The sequence below is a fragment of the Pinus tabuliformis genome, chromosome 8 (assembly GCF_031772625.1).
Source record: "Pinus tabuliformis cultivar Carrire ecotype Pingquan chromosome 8, CPIR1, whole genome shotgun sequence".
Classification (NCBI taxonomy): Eukaryota; Viridiplantae; Streptophyta; class Pinopsida; order Pinales; family Pinaceae; genus Pinus; species Pinus tabuliformis.
Window position 1 is genome coordinate 1183027493 of NC_142294.1, and position 20377 is coordinate 1183047869.

A 20377-nucleotide genomic window follows, 5' to 3' on the forward strand; every position below is an offset into this window, starting at 1 on the left:
GCTTTATAGTCTATTGGGTTGTCCTACATTTTTGGATGGTTGTGACATTATTGTAAAAAAAATTCACTAACGAGCTTGGCTAGATATTCTAACAACAGCATGAGGTGTCATTATATTAAGGTATATCACAATGATTCTTGTTATCTCTACTAAAGCCTAAAAAACTAGAAATACATATGTTTCTCACAGCTCATTTGTGGTTATTTTTCAGTGTTTCCAGGTATTTCAATTTCTAGGTAGTTTCTATTGACCAAAATGCCTTTCACATCCCATAAAGCACTCTTCTAGCAATGTATTTAGAAAGGAAGGAACTGAAAATTCCCCATTCATAACGAAATTATTTTTTTCTCTCCACATGCTTTGCATCGATTCAGTCATGATCATATAAGTCCATTAGAGTTGGAGTGGTTCGATTAGACACTCTTTGATGTGATCCTTCCCTTCCCACTTGGAAATGCCAAAGCCATCTCCGTCCTTGAATATCACCATCTCCACCCTCGTCTCATCAAAAACCATCTTCTTGCACACGAATGGCACATGATCGTTTGCCTTCAGAAACTCCCTTATTAGCTCCTTCACTACCGCCTCCACAATCCCATAGATGTGATTCAGAGCCTCCTTTTCTTTACATCCAGGGTGGTCTTTCATGTAATATTCAATGCTGGAAGCCAATTCTCCATGAGCCTTCTGTTCTTTATATGTATTTGTGCCATCCGCCAGGCGAGAAATGAGGTTATTCAGCTCTGTAAGAACACGTCTCCCTTTATAATCCACTTTCTCCAACGCCTCTTGCGACAACAGTTGCCCGTCCATTATCAACACTCCACTCAGCAGAAGTATACGTTGACCGATGGAAGTGATCCCATTCTTGATGTACTCGTCCAAGCTAGGCACATACTCAGCAGCTAACCACTCAGCTTCTTCGTAATAACCCAGAAGATAATCCTCCCATTGTTCCATATCAATGGATCCAGATATTAATATAAAAATCAGTATCAAACCCCATGTTAATCAATTAATACAGAAATCCCTTCATCTTGAAAGCCTTGTATGCATGTATTAACAAAAAAATTCAATTTTACTTACTCCCTTTCTGAAAAAGCTAACCAATTCACGCCCCTGTTCCTTCTCTGCCTCCCAAGAAACTTCGTGAACTATGTCATAATAGATTTTGTAACATAGTTTCATATAGTCTGGAAGGTTTTCTGTATAAGAGAGGTCCCACCTGAAAAGGTTGGGCCAACATGACTTAATCAGAGTAATCATCATAATTTGTATAAATTGATCCCTTAATTTGTATAACTTATGTTTAATTAGCTGCAACATCATGTAATAGAAACAAAGTGATCTACAATGCAATGTGATCCAATCGTGATGACCTATCCCTACCTTCTAACAGCCTCAGTGAATAGCTTCAATTCATCAAGGGTTCCATATGTGTCATACATATCGTCCAGAACAGTCTACAAACAAGCAACTTTCGTAAAGAGGAATCTGCATTTGGCATACTGGGGCTCATACGTACCCACCGCTATTAAGAAGTAGAATTCCAGCGGCCTCTCCCGAGCAAAGGTGAAGAGAGGCAAACCCGAATCTCTAAACCAGCTGTGATGTGATGTGCATGCAAAGTCAGACACAATCAAGACATCTAATGATCGATATGGTTTTAATTTTGTAGGTGAAATGGTTATAATTTTCTTTATTAGAACTATTAGTTACCTGGTGACATTCTTCATCTCTTCTTGGTGGATGGACTGGACAATGTTGAAGTCCAACTTTGCCAACTCCAAAATCTTTTCGTTGTTCACGTAGGGCAGCCTGAAATTAGAATATGCAGCACCCTCTCCATCCCATAATATATAGTATTATATTTATGAGGAAGAAAAGAAAGTTCAGGTTATGCAATTATTATATGATGCTCAAAATTACTTGTAAACGCTTTTTCCTAAGCGTGCATAATCTGGGCGATACACCTGACAGTATCTCTTTGCTTCCACTCTGGGGACACTGGCATGCCATGAAGTCTTCAGCGCGTATTTAATCTGGCAGTGGCAAAGGAAAAAAAAATATTAAATCTCATAATGATTAGGAATTCACCCAATCCTTTGTATCAAGAAAACAAGTGACAAGTATATGTATGTTGTGTGAAGTTACCTCTTCAGTTAGGTTTTCCCTGTGGTTCCATGAGTTGAAAGTCTCACTTTTCTCAAGAGCTTCTCTCAAATATTGAATAGTGAAGCTTTTAGCTTCATCCAAAATGTTTTCTCCTGGAAATACCAGCTGGGAAGCTCTATAAAGGCTCAACATGCTTGCTACATCTTTGTTGAAGTGACCGGTCGAGCAAAGGAATTGCCCATCGACATCTTTGAAGTTCTCTAAAACGACTATTAATAAAACAATGTTCAAATGTTAGAGCATGGAACAGTTAATGATGTGTCGAAAAATCCAGGGCACACTTTTTGCTATTATCTTGAAGCATCTCTTTAGATAGAAAATTAAGTAAAATTGATACCTACCTAGAGATACATTGTAACGATGCAGCCAAAGCAGCCGAAATCCCAAAGCGGTGGTCTCAAGATCTGCTATGGGGTTCAAGCTTCCCCACCCAATTCCTCGATCATTCCAATGTTTGTATGAGATAGATTTTGCCAATTTTACACTCAAGGATTTTTTAGAGGAAATATGGATTCTTAGGCTAGTAAAATATAATTTTCTATTGTCACCTGTAAACATAATCCAGAGCTTCCTTGATTTCCTTTTCAAAATGTCTGTCGATTCCAAGGCATTCAACATTATCCACGATCAGGAGGCGTTCCATCAGATCTACTGGATACAAGCCGGCATAACTAGCGAAGGATTTGAAAACCTGCAGAAGGTTTGAGGTACTCAATGAAAAATGGCTACGATTGGTTGGATGTGTTAGTTCTTAGCTAGGTTAGTGCTGACTATTTACCTTTAATCAACTGCCTACTTACTTTTACTATTACCAACAACCCTGCCTTTTGATCAACCGTTATTTACTACCTTCGTGGAAAGTTCATCATCTCCAGGGCACGGGAAATAAGAGAATAACTTGGGCAAGCAACAAGTTCGAAGAAGGTAGGTCTTCAGTTCACAAGGTTGATGAGGGCAGTGAGTCAAGCGGTAGAAGGTAGGAAACAATCTCACAGGTATTTTTTTTTAGACGACAAATTTCTCTATTGCAAAAAGATGCTTTTCGGTAAAACCAATGGTTTAAGTTCCCCTTTATCATTGTTTTTAGACATATTGTTCTAGCCCTTGCTTATTTTAAAAGTTCTTTATGGTGCAATCCTTGAAGACTCCATTGTTCCAGTTGTTTAAAATCTAGCCTGCCATCAAGCATAAGGTGTTACCATTTTTTGTTTTAGCTACCTTATCAATAAGACACTCATTCCAAATTCCATTATATATGAATGTTTTTTAGCCTCAAGAAATTTAATATTTTTTTAAGTAATGCTTTGAATATCATGGAAATTAATCAACGCTATAAGATTATCTTAAGCCTTAATCTAAATTTAAATATTTTAAAGAGTAGTTCTTTTATCTTTTAATTTCATGTATTAGTTCTTGTATATGAAAAAAAATGGGATCCCTTGCATTATTTAATAAATCTATTAAAATAAATTTCTACTATAATTATTTATTTTCATTCAATTTAATTTTTCCAGTTAAAACAATATGAGAACCTTGATAGAAAATCAAACTTCCAAGATGAACATTATGGTTCTTTTCCATATCTCAAGCATAAGGTGTTACCATTTTTTGATCTTAGTAAATGGTATAAAGCATAAGTTTTTTTTTTTTTTTTCTGGGTTTTACCTAAATCTCGTTTAAGTGGTTGGAAGATTTTGGCTACCTGTAATAAGACACTAATTCCAAATTCCATTATGCTTGAATGTTTTTTCCATTAAAAAGGATTAAGATGTTAGTGCAATGTTTTTTTCCATTACAAAGGCTTAAGATGTTAGTGCAATGAGATATATTTAAGGTAATGTAAAAATTCAACAGGTCTAGGATGAATTTTTATTTATTTATTGAACTATTTTTCCTAGACACAAATTTTGATTAAATAATGGACAAATTTAGAGTTTGTTTTCTCACTTTAGATGGATTTCATCTTGTGAGTTGTCAAGGATCTTGTGCATTTGATGATGCATATCTATTTTGGACAAGAAAATTGGTGTTGGCGAGCCAATAATTTTGGTGGCAAATTCTTCCATGAATAGTGATAAGATCAAAATTTATGGAGCTACCTTATCAATAAGACACTCATTCCAAATTCCATTATATATGAATGTTTTTTTCAATTACAAAGGCTTAAGATGTTAGTGCAATGTTTTTTTCTAAACAAACATTTAATTTATAATTTCCAAAAGAGTTGTTTGCTGATTTTGTAATACTTTCCATTGAGCATGCTAATTTTGATGGAATTGAATGGAGCTCTTGTAACTAGGGGAGAAAATGCTTCAACTTTGTACAACCGAGAACTAATTGAGGAAATCATGATCGAGGAGGACAAGTTAATTCACTTTTCAGGAGTTGAGTTGGGATAAGCTTGTACTATAGTCCTGAGACTAGCAAAGTAATTATATAACATCAATGAACACAATTTCAGGAGTTGAGTTGGGATAAGATTGTACTATAGTCCTGAGAGTAGCAAAGTAATATCAATGAACACAATTCAGAGGGAAAACAAGCAGCAAAGCCAGGTGCAGATACATTGAGTGATCGAGCTGAAAATTCTTACCTTAGCAATTGAGGTGCAAAGTCTAAGTAATATACAAGATCACTCAAGAGAAATGATGTTCAACGAGCAGGCTCCTAAATTACAAAGGTGTTTCCACTCCAGAGAAATGATGTTCAACAAGGAGGCTCCTAAATTACAAAGGTGTTTCCACTCCAGAGAAATGATGTTCAACTTACGCACAATTTTCTTGCAATTAAACCAAGAGTCGCCAATTTCAGCAATTACAGTAGTTTCATTTGATAGCATGCCCTGCAACCAACCAATTTTGACTAGTGAATATAAAAAATAATCCTACTATAAATGTATCCTCTAAGGGCAAAGCCAATGAAAAGAGATTATTTGAGGCGTGAATATGTTTAAATAGAATATTGACCCTCAAGGACTCATATGCTGCACTTTTCAGGGGAACACCTTCGGGTACAAAAACTTACAGTGTTTCCTTTGCAACATCTGGTGCAAATGCTAGTTAAGTTAAAATTAAAAAAAAAAATTATTATTATTATTATCTAATTTTGTGGGACAAAAGACCCACCTCCGTGCAGTGATTTGACTACTAAATTTACAAAAAGATACATACTCTACCATATATAATTACACCAAATTATTAATTAATTTAAAATTATGAATGAATGTGTTTAATCATTTTAATATATATATGTATAACATCTTTTATAATCAAGTCACAATTAAAATTTTTTATATTATTATTATTATCTAATTTGGTGGGACAAAAGACCCACCTCAAAGCATACATACTCTATTATTTTTTTTTTTTTCAAAAGGTGGAAAAACCTATCAAACTCAGTTTGTCAAACCAACAGTGAGGACAGCCATCTCTGGCTGCTATGCGCGAATGTCAGTTGACACATCACTGTTATCAAGGAAAACCACGCCACCTGAAATAACCCGCTGGTGGTCCGTAAATGCATGTGTTTAATCATTTTAATATATATCTATATCTATATATATATATATATATATATATATATGAAACATCTTTTATAGTCAAATTACAATTAAAAATTTTAATATTATTATTATTATCTAATTTTGTGAGACAAGAGATCCACTTTTTTTTTTTTGTAAGCTTAGGTGGGACCTTCTCATTTTCGAGTTTTTACATGTCCGTTATTCACCCTATTTCCAGGGAGGGTAGCACAAGAATCGAACCCAAGATCTCCGGTTCGGTGAGACTTCATTTCCACGGCCATTGCCACTTGAGCTACCCCATGCGGACGAGACAAGAGATCCACTTCAAAACATCCCTGTTTTGCAATTAAAATTTTTAATATTATTATTATCTAATTTTGTGGGATAAGGGATTTATTTCAGTGATTTGACTACTAAATCTTACAAAGCATATATACTCTACTCTTCCCCTTCTGATTTTGAACCTATAACCTCCCAAAAAGAGATACATACTCTTAACCATTAGACCCACTTAAACTATATACCACACCATACAAAATTTATATTACTAAACTTATATTAAAAAAAATAACACGTAGCAATCTTATTAATTATATTTGTTTTGAAAAATGTTTCCCATAATAATTTATGTATCACTATACACTGAGGTGTGCAGTGAGATGTAGTTTGATTGCTGGCTATGCGTGGTAAATTATTTTGTTTTTGTAAAAGTCTTCGGAACCCCAAAGTTTCTCTAACAACTTCTTTCCTATCACATCTCGTCTAAGGTCCCACTACCGTCTGAGAATCTTTTTAATTTCCATCCTTCCCGGTATGACTTGAACAAAGCATCTATCTAATCTTTTAATTAGACAAGTACAATATGTCTCAATCATACACGTCGCTGTAATAATTTAATTAAATGAGCATGTCCACATTACTTGACCCAGTCCTGCATATCACGGTTATTATGGACTCTGAATATCTATGTCCCGGTTACTATTGTTATAGATCTTCTAGAATCCTTTTAAATTAAATAAATTCAAGCTATAAATTAAAAATATATATATTTATTTATTATTAATGAATTTTGTTTTTTGATTCCTTTTAATTTCTCCATAAATTTAGCAGTTCCTAACATTAAATATTTATTACTTTTATTATTATTATTACTGAATTTATTTAATAATTTACTTTTTGATTTATTAATTTTTTTTTATTTTTTATTTTTACTTTTTTCTTCTGGTTTTTTCTAGAGCATTTACACCTATATATATTGTTGAGGTTAGATCAGATACTCCACATTTGTCCTCATGACGAACCACAGTAGAGGGTTCGAAACTTTGGCTTCAAATAATTACTCAATGTGATCTCTCCGGAAAAGTCTTTTTAAACAATATAGTTTATATAATTAAAAATTACAATTTAAATAAAATATCATTAAATTTTCAAATAACAAAATATAAAAAGTTAACTTTAACTTATTTTATATATATACACTTTTTCTAATTATTTTAAGGATGAACCACATTAGCTATTAGAAAAGCTTAAGCAATTTAAATGATTTATGTGATGATTCAGAAGGTAGATCTTTAAATATATCTTACAGTTTTTTTTGTATTTGTTGATTTGTTATTAGATGCATATATGTTGTGATAGTATTTTGAGATGTACATTTTGATAACATAGTTGGGACACTCTGTTTTTGTTGGTATTTATGATAGTGCTATACTAGATAATTTTGTTTCATACTAGAGAACGTAATTTTGTTTCATACTGGAGAATGTACTGGTACATAATATAAACCAGTGTTCTTTTCATCAGAAAAGAAAAAGAAAATAATAATAAATAAATAAATCTCTCTATGCACAAAAGCCTTCGCAACTTAATTTAATGACATTATAATAATTTATTTGAACATAAAGTGATAAGTCAAAACATTTGGTTATAAACATGGAATGCTTATATATATATAGGTTAATTGTCCATGAAGCAGGAAGCCATTTTTTGATTAGAAATAGTTTAGTTGAGGTCCAAGCAAGAGGAAAACTATTTTTTATTAATTAAATTATTATGGTAGTATAATGGAAGTTAGATATAATTTATTGCCTAAGAACTAACCCTATAGGGTTACTAATAAAGAAATGTTATGGTACAAAGATGCTCGAGGGAGAGAAAATGATGTAACTATCTTTCTCAAGGTTTGGTGGTGTGGTTACCATGTGAATTCGTAGTCTACCTCATTTAGCAATAAGTATTCGTACTAGAATGCTAGTGGAAGTATCAAGTCTATGTATAATTATATTATTGATTTGTTTTCCCTTTATAAAAATGGAATCGGTATGGCTACAAGAATATAAAATGTGTTTGTGATCTAAAGATTAATATGTTGGGTGAAACAAAAAGAAAATATAGATGTAAATTCATTTTATGATTATAAGTTACGAATTGTGCATTAACGCATGACGATGCCTCTATGAGAACAGAGTCAAGTAAGTATAAGTGTCAATACTATCATATTGTTGCTTGTGATAATATATGCATATAACTTCTTTCAAAGAACAATAATAGGAATGTAATGGGAAAATAAAATACTATAGGAGTTAGTACCAATGTAATGATGAACCACTAGCTAAAAACCAAATAACTATCAGAATGAATGTGGGGTAACATATTTTGTAGTAAATAAAGTTAAGTAGTGACTATCACACTCAGAGAGAGTCCACAATTGTAGTATCAAAGAACAAAGAACATTATCGAGGGTTCTCGATAAGGTTAGTCCATGGGCAAGGCCAGACTGAGACAACCACCTGAGGACAATCTTGAACTAGAACCAGACTAGGAAAACAATACTAACTGCCTAAACTAATTACAGTTAAATTATTGCAAATCCCTATACATTTGAAATTCATGAAAGAATTTTATAATACATCATCTAATTTCCATATCAATGAGTAATTTCATAAACATTGTAAACCATGCAAAGAACCTAATGTAAACCAGAACAAGTTTTAAATCTGATAATAAACCCTAAGGCACACAGTTCTAGCTGTTTACAAGGGATTGACACAAGGAAAATAATTGCATTTATGTGGCATATAAGTATTCATATCAGACAAAACTTCAGTAGCAAGAATACTACAATCACTATAAATGCTGAAGAAAATAGATACAAACCCTTCTCACGCATTTTGAGCCTAACAAAGTTACAATCCAGAACACGATATTAAGAAGAGAGATGTTCATCACTACAACTAACAATATGTGTCTTTCTTTTTCATTAGCCCAAAACTTGACCGTCGTTTCAAGATTTGGGGTTTCAGAACAAATACATTGTAACTCCAAGAGAGACTCTATGTAAGGAAGAGAAGTTAAATTGTTGCACTTGTATGAGAAATCCTTCATTAGAATGTTATGCCAAGAAAACCCCATGTGTAGAGCCCAAAAAATAAACACCATGAGTCTGCTAGCATGTTGGACACGTTACCTATGCAGGAAAACTGCGTGCAACACCATTAGTGTAAGAAGCCATTTAAGAAGGACTATGATAACAGAACATTGAAAAGGAAGGGAATCGTTCCATCTTACTTGAACAAAACATGTCGCTCGACCATTTGTTGTTACCCTGAGAACAAAATAAGGGTGAACCCTAGAATCAGATTGTGTGAAGTTTCAATTAACATATTCAGACTCCAAAATCCAATGTATTACCCTTTACTTACAAACCCTGGCAAGCCTGAGTGGAAAATGTAGCAGCCACTTCCATGCATGGGATATAAACCCTGCAAATTTTACCGCTGAATGTCATGATTCTGCTAGGGAGAAGGGGCTGATAGAACAAAAGGAAAAAATCTCAGACATAACCGATTACCAAATGAGAGAATGGTATCCAACCTGCAAGGGTTGTAATAGAGCTCACCTAACAAACCACTCTCACTTCATAGGTGTAAGCTTATGGTACTTCGATAATGTTCGTTGAGTTATCCAAAGTGTTGGGCAACTAGCACCCCCACATTGCACCATGGAATGGGATAATGACGTTAGCCCAAGATGTTTTTTTCACAAGAAAAAAGCGGTAACCTTTTATTTAAAAAATGAAAAGTTACACAAGCAGATGCATTGAAGCATTTCCATAAGTTTCCCATTGGGCTCGAGTGCTTTCGCACCCCATGCAACGCTACAAAACTAACGTGCATTTAGAAGTAGAAGAGAAAAAGAAAGAAGAAAGGAGAAAAAGGCAGAAAAACTGGATTCCGGTAGTGAGTATAGGACTCACACTTCATGTTTTTCTCCCCTTTTTCTTTTCGACCTTGCGCCACTCTCCTTGAGTGGGCTCGATCGAAGCTATGACTAACTGTGTTTCTGCTTTCTGTGAGGCTGTTTCCTTGTCTGAGTCTGAAGTATCTGAGTGGTGATGCCGTTTGATCCCTCCCATACTCAGATCCTCGCTTGCCTTCTCTGCCTGATTTGAATGGAACTGTGAAGCCTTGTTGTCTGATGTGGTTTCCTTCTGAGTCTCCTTTTCTTGGGAAATCTCAGCATTCTCTGCGGGGGTATCTTCCTCTTCTGCTTCTGATTCTTCGTCCTCTGAGTCAGGAGGGGGAAATTGCCATCCTTTCCTCTGCTTCCCTTTCTGCTTCTTTTTATTGTTTGCTTTCTTGGCTTCTGGACATGTGCTTTGCAAGTGTCCTGTCAGCCTACAGAGCCTACATCTGAAAGCAGTGTTTTCGTAGTCTAGTCCTTGCAGCCAATTTTTTTGTTTGTAGATTAGCCTTATATTGTCCGGCAGTCCTTTACTTAGATCTACTTCCACACAAATGTGTGCAAAAGTGTAGACCCTTTCATCAATCCTTTCCAGATCTGTTTTGATATATTTCCCTATGCTGTTCCCAATTCCTTCCAAAACTCGTTCACTCCAAAAGTGAAGGGGAAGGTTATATAGGCGGACCCAGACCGACACTTTGGAGACAGTCATTTTGTTTGGATCAAAATCTGGAAACCATGGGGTCATAAACAGACCCGATGTTCCCCAAAACCAAGGCCCAGCACTGATGATTGTATTTCTGACTTCCATGGAAGCAAATCTAACTATAAAAAACCCCTTGGAGCATAAATGTATATCACATTCCATGGTCCAATTGGTGAAAATCCAGTGAAATAAATCCATTGGCTTTGGCCAAAAGCTGTTAAAACGGCAAATTAGGGCCTGCGTTTCATAGGACTTAACGAAGTCATCAAGCCCTATAGAATCAAAGTTAAGGGCTGGAGTTTGCCCTAGCTGATCTACTATGTATGGCCTAGGCGTATATCCACCTTGATCTGGAGAGGACCCTGGATCTCTGTTACCCTGTAAAATGTTTTTGTAGGAGGAGCCTCCCTTGGGTTGATGCTGAGGTGCTGTCTTTTTCCCCTTGTCTCCTCCTGAGGAGCTTGGCTGTCCCTGAGGCAGAGCCCCTCCTCTCAGCCTAAGGTTTAAAACAATGGTTGTTTCTGGACTAATCTCATAGTTTTTCAGGGTTCTGCTATCCTGGAGGGACCACCTACCACTGACCAAATGTTGGATCTGAACAGGGTATCCCGTCAATGCCCATATTTGCTGTTTCATCTGCATGATGGTGCTTTCTGCATGTACCCACACTAAATTGGTTTTCCCCTCAGGGGTTTTAATAAAAATCTGAAAACGAGTTGATGTTACCTGTAGCCTAGGATTTGTCTGAGTTCCTGATCCGCCTAATCTGGTGTCGCGGCTAATTTTCGTGCTCTCTGGCTGTAAGCGATCTTCCAGATCTGACCTCATATAGGGTCATTCTTCCATTTGCAGGTCTAGATCTACAAACCCGATGCTCGATCTATGCTCATTGCCACAGATCTGTGGGTATATCTCTCGATCGGGTCTCAATGAAGGATGTTTGAACCTTACCTATTGCCTGGGTTCTGGCTGTTCTCGAATAATGGCCAGATCGGTTAGATCCGGGCCGGATCTGCAATGTTTGGGCCAATCCATTGAGGGAGGGAGCAGATCTGCATCATGCAGTCCCCCTTCTTTGATTTCAACGACCGATCCAGTGTGAAAACCTGCAGATCCCAACCCTGCCGCGTCCTGGATTTCTTTTCTTCTTCCCCCCTGCCATTGCTCTGCGCGTTCTGGGGATGGCACAACCTGGCCTCTAAACGCGTTGCGACGACATTTGTTATCCCTTTCAGGGTTTTGACGAAAACATCATAGTCAGGCACGCCTAAAGAAATATGATGGCTGCGTGGCAGACGTTCCAGATCCTTCTCGACATCAGGGCTTGCGCTATGAGGGCTTTCAGATAGACTTGAGTTGGGATTCAAAGAAAATGAGGGTGGAACAGAACTGAGCCATACAACCTCGAACCCGAAATTGGGCACATCGATTCTCTGAAACCCGAAAACCTCCTCGTAAAACCGCGCAAGGCGTTGGACGTCCGTTGTTGACCTCGCCACATGATCCAGATGAATTCCTGCCATGGAGATGGAGCTCTCGTAGCTGCGTCTTCGTCCCTCAAGAATTCAAGTAGTGCATAGTTCGACGTTAGCCCAAGATACAACATTAATGTATAATATTAATAACAACCATACTATAGAGAATATATATATATATATATATATATATATATATATATATATATATATATATATATATATATATATATATATATATAAGGTTTGAACGAGTATGGAACCCCAAACCCTATTCATTAATTATATTTCATTAAAACACTTAAATAACATATAGACATACCTATATGACCTTGGAAAATTTGGTACAAGGGAAATCCTTAAGCATTTTAAAAATAAATATTTGACAGAGTGGTTTTATGACAAGAAAGTAAAGGAGTTTCATGAATTAAAGTTGGGACATCTTATAATGGATGAATTTGTGACCAAGATTACATCCTTGTTAAGATATTTCTTGTACATTTGTGAGGAAAAAACTAAAGTTCAATGCTTTGTTAGTAGTCTATCTGTATATATGAAGGAAAACTCAGAATTTGATAACCCCAAGACAATGGATGAGGCAATCCGTAAGTCTCGAATTTGGTATCAACAAATCAGGAAAAAGGGGGATAGTGGTAAAGGCTCGTCACATAAGAAAGGGTAGAAAAAACTTTCAAAACACTGGAAACATAAATAATGCAAGTTTAAAGAATGCAAAAAAAAATCAACCGAATAGATAATCTGGGAAAAATCAAAAGAAAATTAAATGGAAAAACAAACCTAAACAAATAGAGGTATCAAGCAAGTTGGATTCTGATCCATCGCAAAAACCACCTTTATAGTGTTGAGGTCGTTGGGAACCTCACTAATATAAAAAATCCCCCCATCATGCGAGACTAGAGCAGACTGCTAATGTTCAGGAAGCTTCTACAGTCGGTGAGGTAGCGAGGAGCATACTCAGAATCAATTTTGCCTTGGAAGATCATCAAGTGGATTACCAACCTATCATGTTAGAGTTGGAAGGTAAGTTATTCAACCAAAGTATGTCTATTTTAGTATATCCGGGAGTAAGTTTAAGTTATGTCAACCCTAAGGTAGTGGAAAAATGTCATTTACAAATTTATAAATTTAAAAACCCCTAGATGGTACAATTAGCTACCAAAGCCAAGAGAAAAGTGATTGTTAAGGTACCAGATTGTTCAATTGAAATAAGAAGATTAAAAATTAATGTTAATACGAATATATTGCCACTAGGATATTATGACATGTTGATTGGAATGTATGAGTTAGAAGGTAATTGGTACTTAGTGAATTGCAAAGAAAAGTATATTAACTACGTTGTTGAAGATGGCTCCAGGAAAGAAATCTAGGGGGTCAAGAAGCCAATAAAATTACATCCCATTATTGCCTCTCAGTTAGGAAAATGTGTTAGGAAGTGCTATTCAATATATTTTTTTTAAGTTGGGTATTCTAATACTAATTATAAGACCACTTCCATAGAAAACATACCAGTAATCTAAGACTTTGCTGATGTGTTTCCTGAGAACATACCTAGACTGCCCCTAAAGAGCTACACTGAATTTACAATACAGTTGGTCCCTGGAGCATTCCTAGTGTCGCCCCGTACTGTATGAATATACCTGAGCTAATAGAGCTCAAGATGTAGTTACAAGAACTGCTCGACAAAGGGTACATCCGCCTAAGCATGTCACCTTGGGGAGATCTAATAATGTTTGTAAGGAAAAAGGATGGAACTTTGAGAATTTCCATTGATTATATGCGGCTTAAAAAATTAACTATCAAGAAAAAGTACCCATTGCCTTGAATTGATGATTTATTTGATCATGTCAAAGGTGCTACTATCTTCTCTAAGATCGATTTGTGATTGGGTTACCATCAAATTAGAGTAAAAGAGGAGGACATTTGTAAGACAACATTTAGAACTCGTTATGGACATTACGAGTTTGTGGTCTTACCATTTGGATTGACCAATGTGCTAGCAACATTCATTAGTTTAATGCATGTTATTTTTCACCCATTCCTAGATAAATTTGTCTTGATATTCATAGATGATATCTTGATTTATTCCAGAAATCTAGATGAATATAAAAAACATATGCATATAGTGCTGCAAGATTTATGGGAACATCAGTTGTATGTTAAATTTAGCAAGTGTGATTTTTATAAGGACCAAATGTAATACTTGGGACATGTCATTCAGCTGAAGGTATAACCATTGACCCTCAAAAGATCAGAACCATTATGGAATGGCATGTACTAGAAAATGTAGCTAATATATGATCCTTCATGGGTTTGGAAGGGTACTATGGTCATTTTATTGAGGGGTTTTCTTGAATTGCTTATCTGATTACTTCTTTGTAAAAGAAAGGAAGGGATTTCATGTGGAAAACTGACTGCCAACAAAGTTTTGAGCAGCTAAAGCAATTACTAACCACTGCCACCATGTTAAAAATTGCTGACCCAAACAGGGAATTTGTTTTCTGCATAGAAGCCTGTCAAGAAGGGTTAAGGTGAGTGCTAATGCATGATGGAAAAGTGATAGCATACGAGTCCTGGAAGCTGAAGGAACATGAGCAAAGAAATTTTTCTTATGAATTGGAATTAACTATTGTAGTCCATGCAATGAAAGTATGGAGACACTATCTATTGGGCAAAAGGTTTTCACTGATGATAGACCATAATAGTCTAATGAGTTATTTTAAGAAGCCTAAATTGAATGCCCATCAAGAAAGATGGAATGCATTTCTTAGTCAATTCAAATTCAATATTAAGCATCTAAAGGGTAAGGAAAACAATGTAGCAGATGCATTAAGTCGGAGGGTACATTGTGTGTATGAACTTCACTACCACCAAATAGAATTTAAATTCTTGGAACAGATTAAAGAGGCTGCCCAAAAATATCTAGAATATAAGTTTTGTGGCAACAATCCCATCAGATTAACAACTCTAGAAAATAGTTTGAATATAGTATTAATGAGGATCATCTGCTAACTTTTAAGGGGAGAGTATATGTCCCTAACCATATTCCAGTTAGACAACTGATTATGGATGAATTTCACATAAGTCCTTATGTTTCCCACCCCGGTTATCAAATTTTTTTATCTGCAATAAAAAATGATTACTTATGGCCAAGAATGAGAAAATATATTGCAAAGTATTTAGCAAAATGTTTAGAATGTTAGCAAGTTAAATCTGAACACCAACACCTTGTTGGCCTACTCCATCCACTACCCATTCCAGAGTGGAAATGGGAAGTCACATTAGAGGAAATTTTAGCCTAAAAGTGGCCTCCTAAGGAAAAATAATCAATAATTATTAAAATAATAAAATAATAGTTATGAATTTTGGAGGAGAAAAAAGAAAACTACTTTTTTATTGTATTTTTTTATTATCTCCTTATGTTTTTACTCAAATTTAAAGTGTATACACTCATTGAATGTGGAATTATATTATGCATCCAATGAGTACCCATTATGCATACTTTTGAGAAGACCCACATTGATAAAAATTGCAGATACGTTAAAAAAAACATGTTCAACACATTTATTTTAATGTATGTATAATTTTTATCAATGTGAATCTTCTCAAAAAAATGCATAATGGGTACTCATTGGATGCAGAATTTAATTCCACATCCAATGAGTGTATACACTTAAAATTTGAGTAAACCTATATGGAGATAAGCCAAAAATACAATTAAAAAAAGTTGTTTTTCTTTTCTTTTCCCTCCAAAATATTTACATGTACCTCTTTTTAAATTTAAAGGATTTTGATTGGTTTATATTTTAATTGATTCAAACGTTCATTAGTGGGTTTAAAGTAGCATATAGAGACCAGATTGAGTTTTATGGACCACGGTCACTGGAGGAAGCCATCAGGAAACTAAAGCATTGTTATGAGCAGTCAAAGCGTAAATATAAGCCTAAGCACAAATTGAAGGGGAATGAGAAAGTTGAAGGGAAGTGGCCATCGAAGCGAAGAAGACCTCATGATGTAGGTAAGAAATAAATGGTGTTTCTTACAAGAAGTTTAATGTAGTTGAAAAGGGACATGGGTCACAACTTGGAGAGCAGCAAAATAGAGGTGATGGTAGAGGACCATTGCAGTGTTGGATATGTGGAAAAGATTATTGCAAGAAGGATTGTCCATTATACCAGGGTGGAAGTCCTTAGATCTATAGTGATAAGGTGGCACAGACGGTTGGGGATGTGGGCCATAACATTCATCATATTTATGCAGTTGTGGACAACAAATAGGAAAATCACCAGGAATCCATTATTGAGATCGAAGGTAAGCTCTATTTTCAAGTTGTTTCTATTTTGATTGACCCTAGATCTAATTATATTTATGTTAATCCTGACCTGGTGGAAAAGTGTGGCTTGAGAAAATAAGTGCATGTAGAGTCTCGGTTGGTGCAGTTGGCTATAGATACTAAGAAGAGAGTTCATCACTAGGTAAGAGCTTGTGAATTTGAGTTGGATGGTATGCCTACATCAACCCATCTAAATGTGATTCCATTAGTATCATATAATATGCTTTTGGGTATGGATTGGTTGTACCTCCACAAAACCAAAGTAGATTGTTGTGACAAGGCTATTGAGTGCTTGGATGATAAAGGGAAAAAGAGAATCTTGTAGGGAAAGAAGAAGCCTACATCAGTGAGGATGATTATAGCTATGCAAGCCAAATGCAGTGATAGAAAGTGATTGTGTACTATTTGCAGTCCATATTTCCAGTGACAAGGGTTAGAATGTTGAGGATGCAGAAATATTCAAGAGTTATTCAGTATTATAATAGTTTCAGAATGTGTTTCCAGCATAGATTTTAGAGTTTTCTCCTCACAGGGAAGTAGAATTTTCTATTGAGTTGGTACCAGGGGGAACACAAGAATCGAAGGCACCTTACAAGATGAGTACTCCAGAGTTAGTGGAATTAAGGTTGCAGTTGAAGGAAATGATTTACCAAGGGTACATTAGGCCAAGCGTATTTCCTTGGGGTGTACCAGTATTCTTTTTGAAGAAGAAGGATGGTTCTCTCAGGTTATGTATTAACTACATGTAGTTGAACAAGGTAACCATCAAGAACAGGTATCCATTACCAAGGATTGATGATTTGTTTGACTATTTGAAGGGAGAAACAGTGTTATCAAAGATTGATTTGAGATCGGGATACCATCAAGTATGCATTAAAGAAGAGAACATCTACAAGAATTCTTTCCATAATAGGTATGGGAATTATGAGTTTATTTTAATTCATTTTGGTTTGACTAATGCTCTAGCTAATTTTATGTGCTTGATGAGTAGTGTGTTGCATCTTTATCTGGACAATTTTGTTATTGTATTCATTGATGATATATTAATATATTCTAAGAAAGAGGAAGACAATGCCGAAAATTTAGAAGAAGTATTGATATTGTTAAGAGAGAATCAGTTGTATGCCAAGATTAGAAAATGAAGTTTCTTTCAGATATAGGTACATGACTTGGGGCATGTGGTTTCCAAGGAAGGCATAATAGTAGATCCAGAAAATATAAGAGCTATCATGGAATGGGAAACTCCTAGAAATGTGGATGAGGTGAGATCATTCATGGGATTAGCGGGTTATTAGATAAGGTTCATCAAGAACTTCTCATGGATTGCATATCCTATTACATCCTTGCAGAGGAAAGGAAATAAATTTGAATGGACAGGAGAATGTGTAGCAAGTTTTGAGAAGTTGAAGCAGTTGTTGACAAACGCTCTATTGTTAAAGATTGTATATCCATATAAATAATTTGTTGTGTGAATAGATTCTTGCAAGAGAGGACTTGGTGGAGTCCTTATGCAGGAAGGATATGTGATATGTTACGAATCAAGGAAACTGAATGAGTGTGAGCAGAACTATGTGACACATGATATTGAGTTGGAAACAAGCATCCATGCATTGAAGATGTGGAGACAATATCTTCTTGGAAAGAAGTTCATCTTGACGAGTGATTACATTGGATTGAGATACATGTTTGACCAACTGAGTCTGAATGCCATGAAAATTAGATGGTTGGCCATGATCTGTGAGTTTGACTTTGAGATTAGGTACATTAAAGGGAAGGAAATCAGGGTTGCAGATGGTCATAGCAGAAAAGTGTAGGTGAATCATATAATAGCTATGAGTTCTTATGGGACAAATTTATAGGATTAGATCTTATAGGAAAGACAATAGAATGACAGGTAGAGGGAGCTTAGGCCCAAGTTACAATAGCAGGGTACATGTGAACAATATGTGGACTATAATCTCACAACAGATGGTTTGATCAGATTTAGGGACATGATCTATGTGTCGAACAACAGTGAGCACAAGAAGCTTTTCTTTAGGGAGTTTCATGTCGATCCATATTAAGGTCACCTAAGATATCAGAAGACATTGACAACGGTGAAAAAAATCTACTATTGGCCGAATTTGAAGAATGAAGTGGAACAATTTGTGGCTAGATGCTTAGATTTTCAACAGGTAAGAGTAGAGTGTAAACATCTAGGTGGATTACTACAACCGATTCTGATTCCAGAGTGGAAATGGGAGGTCATTTCCATGGATTTCATTATAGGTTTTTCAAGGACATCTAGACAACATGATTATATTATGGTTGTGGTTGACAGGTTGAGTAAGGTAGCTCACCTCATTCGAGTGAAAACTACTTATTCAGCTAGTGATATAGCAGTGATCTTCATCGAGGAGATAGTAAGGTTTCATGGTATTCCGAAGAATATTGTGTAGGACATAGATGCTAAGTTCACTTCCAAGTTTTCAAAGGAGTTATTTGTAGGTTTGGATACAGAATTGGCCTTCAGTGTAACCTATCATCCATAGAAAAATGGATAGATAGAGAGGGTCAACAGGATCCTGGACGATATGCATCAACAACGGAAGTGGGACGAGTATCTTGCACTGGTTGATTTTTCTTACAACAATAGTTATCAAGAGTCACTGAGGATGATTCTATTCAAGGAACTATATGGCCAAAGTTATAATTCTCCCATCAACTAGAGTGATCCAATGAATAGGGTACTTATTGGACTAGACATGTAGGCAGAAATGGAATAGGAAATGTAGGTTATCAAGTAGAACCTAAAGGAAACATAGAAGAGGAAAAATATTCATGCAACTGAGCACATGGAATTTAAAGAGTTTCAGGTTGGAGAGCATGTGTACTTGCGCATCAAGCCTAGTAAGAGCTCCTTGAGGACTGGATCGTGTGCTGATTTGGCACATCGTTATTCCAGACCTTTCGAGATCCTTGAGAGGATTAGACCAGTGACCTAAAGACTAGCACTGCCTCCTATAGTGAAATTCCATGATGTTTACCATGTTTTACTGCTTAAAATATATATATAAAGGATGTTGATCATGAGATTAATTGGTGTATATTGAAGGTGGAGCCAGAAGGATAATTCTAGCCACAACCTCAATGCATATTGCATCTGAAACAACTCATTCTCAGGAATAGAGAAATCAAGCAAGTTAAAGTGCAGTGGAAGCACTTTGGGCATGATGAAGCTATGGGAGACAGCTGATCAAATGCGAGTGAAGTATCCTTCATTGTTTGTTGGTTGAGGCAATGCAATTTTGGTATATGTACATATTTATGTATGGTTGATATTACCACAATGAGTTGTGTTATAAAGCTCCAATAAGTGGTATGGTTTTCATGTTGTCATGTTTGTCATGATGGTTTTTACTTTTGAACAGGTTGTTCATTGTAAATACTGCAACAAGATGGGTTATAAAGCTCCATGGGTAGTATGTTTTGGTTTTTCAATGTTTTTTATAGTTGTAGGTGTCATTGAACACCGAGGACAATCTTCCCATAAGGGGAAGGATCTGTGATAGCCCCAGGTTAAAATTTCATGTAATAAAGTTAATAAAGGAAAAATAAGACCAAGGTCATGGGACACATATTCCAAGCTAAATGTTGGGAAAAGTATTATAATGGGCATCACTTTTGTTATTATGGCTAAGTGGAAACTAGTAAAGGCATTGAAAAGGAAAAAAATGCATTATTGGTATTTTATTTATGAAAATAAAGGAAAATAGGAGAAAAGGAACGTGAAAGGTCATAGGTTGTCTGTGAGGAGGAAATTGAAGGAAAATAGAGGAAAAATTAAGAAATTAGAAGCATAAATAATAAAAAGGAATAATAGGATCAATTCACAAACTTTTCATCAGCCTTTTGTTAGTTGAGTT

The 20377-nt window shown here is 35.6% G+C and overlaps 1 pseudogene; it reads right to left on the reverse strand.

The window, feature by feature from the left end:
- Window positions 1–393: 393 nt before the first annotated feature.
- LOC149239577 (alpha-bisabolene synthase-like) lies at window positions 394–11474 on the reverse strand (annotated as a pseudogene).
- Between the last annotated feature and the right edge of the window lie 8903 nt (window positions 11475–20377).